Source organism: Canis lupus, chromosome 14 (genome assembly GCF_003254725.2).
Source record: "Canis lupus dingo isolate Sandy chromosome 14, ASM325472v2, whole genome shotgun sequence".
Taxonomy (NCBI): Eukaryota; Metazoa; Chordata; class Mammalia; order Carnivora; family Canidae; genus Canis; species Canis lupus.
Window position 1 is genome coordinate 6,419,984 of NC_064256.1, and position 6,000 is coordinate 6,425,983.

The following is a 6,000-nucleotide window of genomic DNA, read 5'->3' on the forward strand; positions in this document are numbered from 1 at the left end:
TTAATATATGCCATTTGATAAATTTTGGCATAAACACCCAGGAAACCATCACAGCAATCCACATCATAAACGTATCTATCAACCCCAATAAAATCTGTTTTTGAGAATTACTGAGAAATCTCCAACCAGAAAGAGATCCTTGAAGCCCCCTTGCTTTGCAGATGAGGAAATGAGGCGCCAAAGGGGAAGTGACTTACACAAAGCCCTGGATCAGGGCTGATCAGAGGTGGGGCAGACATGAGGAACTCCATGCTCAGATCATGGGTCACCCTTCTGACACTGTCCTGTCCTGCTATCCCAGGTAATTCCACTCTGCTCTAGGAAAAGACTGTTTTAGACCAAATGCTTCTTTATCAATCTATCAGTGGGGAAGCTGTAATTTAGAAAGAGAAAGATGATAGCTCTCTTTAGAAAAGGCTCTAATGGCATGTTACTTCCTATTAAGGATGATGTTAGGCACACTTCCCACTTTTGCCCTTTAACCCCAGGAAGTGAGCGGCCTGATAGCAGGGAGAGTGGGGATTAAACGGAACCACAGGAGATTAAACCCTCCAACAGAGTTTCCAGACTCCAGAGTCCTTCAAAATCAAAACTCTGAATGCTTTGGCATGTAAAAACATAACTATTCATAGTAAAAGACTCCTACTGCTCTGTTAGTACACTCTTAATGACGAATTTCAGAATATTCTAAATTACATAGACTTCTGGACTCTGACCAAGAAATACACAAAATTATCACGTCTGAAAAAAATGTGCTCCAAATGTCCATCAACTAAACTTTCAACCAGATTTTCCATCATAGGAAGATGAATTCGATACAAGTTGCTTGCTTCTCTGGCACTCATGAACGGGCAACTTTAAAACCGTATGGTATTTATTGCTTTGTTTGGACAAATACACCATGATTATATAAGAAGGGAACATTGGGGCAGGTTGAGTGAAAGGTGGATAGGAACTCTCCATACTGTCTCAGCCACTTTTCCTTAAATGTAAAATTGTCCCAAAAAATTACTCCAAAATAAAAAGCTTATTAAAAAAAAATAGGGACGCCTGGGTTGCTCAGTGGTTGGGCGTCTGCCTTCAACTCGAGGCATGATCCTGAGGTCCTGGGATAGAGTTCTGCATCAGGCTTTCTGTAGGGATCCTGCTTCTCCCTCTGCCTATGTCTCTGCCTCTCTGTGTCTCTTATGAATAAATAAATAAAATCTTTAAAAATAAAAATAAGTAATAAAAAATTTTTTAAATAAAACCTTTGGGAAGTCACATGCAAAAACAATGAAGAAGCAATGTAAAGTGGGAAATATTTCCAACTATTTATTTATTTGTTGCAGCATATATTTTAAAAGATTAATAACCTCATTATGTAGACAGCACTTAGAAAACTCTACAAGAAAGGATCTTGTAGAAAATAGACAATAAATCGGGGCTCCTGGCTGGCTCACTTGGGCAAGGGTGCATGCAACTCTTGATCTCAGGGTTGTGAGTTTGAGCCCCATGCTGAGTGTGGAGATTACTTTTAAAAAAATCTGAAAAAAAGGAAAATGGACAATAACAAAAAAAGGGCACACACACAAATATGGGACCAATTTTTTTAAATGTCCAATATCTCTAGTAACCAAAGAAATGCTATTTTTAAAAATGAGATGCTGTTTTGTTTTGTTTTTTTAGCAAGCAGGTTGGCAAAATTGTTGGTTTTTTTGGTGGTGGTAGATGCTTGCTTGCTGGCTTAAATTTTTAATACTACTCAGAACTGGTGAGGGTTTGGGAAAATGGGTATTGATGGACAAGTGTACACTGTTACAGCCTTCCAAGAGAGGGATTTGGCAATTGAAATCCAAAAACATATAGATCTGGACCTCTACACCTAGCTTTATTGCAGTATTTCTCTGCCTTTAGTGCCTGCGGTTCTCAGTCACACTACTTCAAAGAACAAAGAGGTAGACCACATGAAGAGCATGAAGAGTGGTGGGCAGCAAGGCGAAGTTTATTGAGCAAGAGTATAAAGCTCCCAGAAAGGGAGGAGGGCCCGAGAGGGTTGCCCCGGACTTTCTAAGTTTAGAGGTTTTTTATGAGCTCTTTTGCGGAACTATCTTAAGCGATTGGGTGTGCTGAGTCGTGCCAATCAGGGCTTTGGTTACATATCTGTCTACATCTTAGGTTATTATCCACATGCCAATGGTCTTTTTCTGCTGACATCCGGGGGCTTCTGTCTTAAATGCCCCTTGCCTGTGATATTGACTAATGCTTTGTGGTTCATTGTCTTATTTTAGGACGTTTTGCAGAAGTCATTTCTGCAAAGGCTGCAGAGCAGAATGTTAGTGTGATCCTGTCTAAGCTGCAAAACAGGATGTCAGTGCTGTTTTATTTTAGCTGTCCTGACTCCATATTTTCCTGTTGGGGACTCTGGCCCTGACTACCTAACTGTCCAACTAACTTCTAACAGTTCTACTTTTAGACATTTATTCTAAGAAGATCATTATGGATAGGCACAAAGATTTAGCTCGTATTTATATTATTTCAAATGGTGAAACTGGAAAAATCCTAATGTCTTCTAATTAGCAATTGGTTTAATCAGGCAGAGCAAATCCACACCAACCAAAGATGAGGGGACCACTAAAAATCATGTTGTAGGTGAAGGGGATTAAGGGGTACAAACTTCGATTATAAAATAGATAAGTCACTGAGATGAAAGGTACAGCTAAAGAATATAGTCAATAATACTGTCTTCTTTAAATTGTATATTTATTTTAAATAATTTCTTCAACCAATGTGGGATTCAAACTTATGACCCTGAGATCAAGGATCGTATGCTCTTCTGACTGAACCAACCAGATGCCCCGAGAATATGATCAATAATATTGTAATAACATTGTATGATGACTACAGTTATGGTGAGCACAATGTAGAGAATTGTCGAATCACTATTTTATACACTTGAAACTAATATAACATTGTATGTCAACTATACTTTAAAAATAAATATTTTAATTTTTTTAAAGATTTTATTTATTCATTCATGAGAGACAGAGAGAGAGAGAGAGAGAGAGGCAGAGACACAAGGAGAGGGAGAAGCAGGCTCCATGCAGGAAGCCTGACGTGGGACTTGATCCCTGGTCTCCAGGATCAGGCTCTGGGCTGAAGGCAGCACTAGACCGCTGAGCCACCCCAGCTGCCCTAATTTTTATTTTTTTAAGATTTTATTTATTTATTTATGAGAGACACAGAGAGAGGCAGAGACATAGGCAGAGGGAGAAACAGGCTCCCTGCGGTGACCCCAATACGGGACTCGATCCTAGGACCCCAGGATCATGACCTGAGCCGAAGGCAGACACTCAACCACTGAGCCATGCAGGCACACCTTAATTTAATTTTTAAATGATGTTGTACAAGAATACTAAGAATATATAAGACATGAAAAGATATTCACAGAATATTAAGTTTTTTTTAGAAACCACTTACAAATAAATACATATATACATACATACCACTTACAAAACAAAACACACAATCAAATTATATAGGGGGAAAAGTAAAAATAATATAGGAAGGAAATACCCTCAAAAATTAACCTAGTGATTTGGCTACAGAAATTGCCAAAAGTTCTGTGTGGTTAACAAGAATTTTAATTTTCTTCATTTTGCTTAAAATTTAAATAAAATAAAGCAAGAACAGACCAAATTTCCCTCTGAGGTGGGATGGGAAACTACAGACCCCAGCATCTTTCCCTATACCTTGTTCTCAACTTGGCTTGGCATCCCTCTTGATACTGTGCTTACTAAGGTGGCTTTCCTTTTGGTCTTGAGTTCCTGATTTGAGTTCACTGTAATACTCCATTTTCTCACCTATGGGTGTCTTGGGGCTCCCCAGAGCTCACCACCCTAGCAGCTCTCTGCTGCCCCCTCCTGCCACCAACAGACAACCATTGTGTGGACCCAGTAGGATCCAGTTTACACTGGGCACCCCCTTCTTCCAAAGACAGCCTTTGCTTACATCTAAAAGGGCATTACACAAATTCTTTTTTTATGTTAAGTCAGCTGGGGAGAACAGACAGACTCCATAAGTCATTTACTGTTTGCAACAACAAGCTCAAAAGACCTCTGGTACAATAACTATTTGTCCTTCCTCAGCTGGAAGTCAACAAAGCCACCCAATGCCAAACTATGAAGATTTGTTTTTTCACCCTTCACTTTCTCCATTAGGTTCCCATTTATGGTAACCCCAGTTCAGGATCCACGAATGGATCCTTCATTTATGGAATATTTCCTACATAATCAGCACTGTTTAGTAATAGGGGTCCAAAGATTAATAAGATTTTATCAGCCAAGAGCTCAAGTCAATGTCTAGACCAGAACTGTCCAATAGACATTCTATAATGATGGAAATGTTCTTCATCTGCACTGTCCAATAATGCAGCCACCAGCCACATGAGGATAATGACCACTTGAAATGTGACTAGTGCGACTGGAGAACTGAATGTTTAAATTTTATTTTAATTAATTTTAATTTTAATTTAAGAACTAAAACAGTGTAAAATATTTTTCCTTTAAACACACTTTAAGGGGGGCCTGGGTGGCTCAGTGATTGAACATCTGCCTTTTTTTTTTTTTTTTTTTAAATTCCTGAGAGAGAGAGAGAGGCAGAGACATAGGCAGAGGGAGAAGCAGGCTCCATGCAGGAAGCCTGACACGGGACTTGATCCTAAGTCTCCAGGATCAGGCCCTGGGCTGAAGGCCGCGCTAAACCGCTGAGCCACCAGGGCTGCCTGAATGTCTTCGGCTCAGGTCATGATCCCAGGACCCTTAACCAAGTGAGCTATCCTGGTGCCCCTTATTTTTGAGAGTGTGACATGATAAGTGTATTCTGGGGAGAGCTGAATTGTATTCCACTATATGGATGTATTATAACTTATTTAGCCAATTATTTACAGCATCCAATTTTTCACTATTTCAAAGCATATTAGAAGGAACATTCTTCAGTACCTTTGTATATTTTTTATTTTTACTTTTTCCTGCTTCTAAAATAATATTTGCGTAGTAAAAACATTCAAACATTATTGAAAACTATAACACAAAAAGTAACTACTTCTCATGTTGCCCACCTTCCCTTGTCCCAATCTTATCTCTGATGACTGTTACCAGTGGGGTATATATTTCACCAAAAAAATTTTCTGTATTTATATTAACCAGCTTATTTTCTCTTTTTACAAAACTTTAGACAGACCAGGGGCACTGGGGGGGCTCAGTGGTTGAACATCTGCCTTTGGCTCAGGTTGTGATCCCAGGGTTCTGGGATTGAGTTCTGCAGCAGGCTCCCTGTAGGGAACCTTCTCCCTCTGCCTGTGTCTCTGTCTCTCTCTGTGTCCCTCATGAATAAATAAAATCTTCAAAAAAAAAATTTTAGACAGACCATACATACTGTCCCACTTACTTTTTAACATAAAAATATTGTTTGGGTGAAGGAGGTCAAAAGGTAAAAAAGATGGGGGCACCTGGGTGGCTCAGTGGTTGAGCGTCTTTGGCTTAGGTTGTGATCCTGAGGTCCTGTGATTGAGTCCCACATCAGGCTCCCTGCAGAGAGCCTGCTTCTCTCTCTGCCTATGTCTTTGCCTCTCTCTCTGTGTCTCTCATGAATAAATAACATCTTAAAAAAAAATAAGAAAAAAATGCAGTTGATATAAAACAGACCGAAATTTTAAATCATATTCTAAAATTGTTTTTTAAAAAAGTGGATTGCCAAAAAAAAAAAAAAAAAAAAAAGAGTGGATTGCTGGGTCAGAGGATAACACTATGTGTAACTTTTTGAGGCTCTGCCGAAGTGTGTGCCCAACAGTTTTATAGACATTTTGGAAGACACAGAAGTGAAGATAATACCTCTTTTTAAAAAGTTCACAATTTGGGATCCCTGGGTGGCGCAGCGGTTTGGCGCCTGCCTTTGGCCCGGGGCGCGATCCTGGAGACCCGGGATCGAATCCCACATCGGGCTCCCAGTGCATGGAGCCTG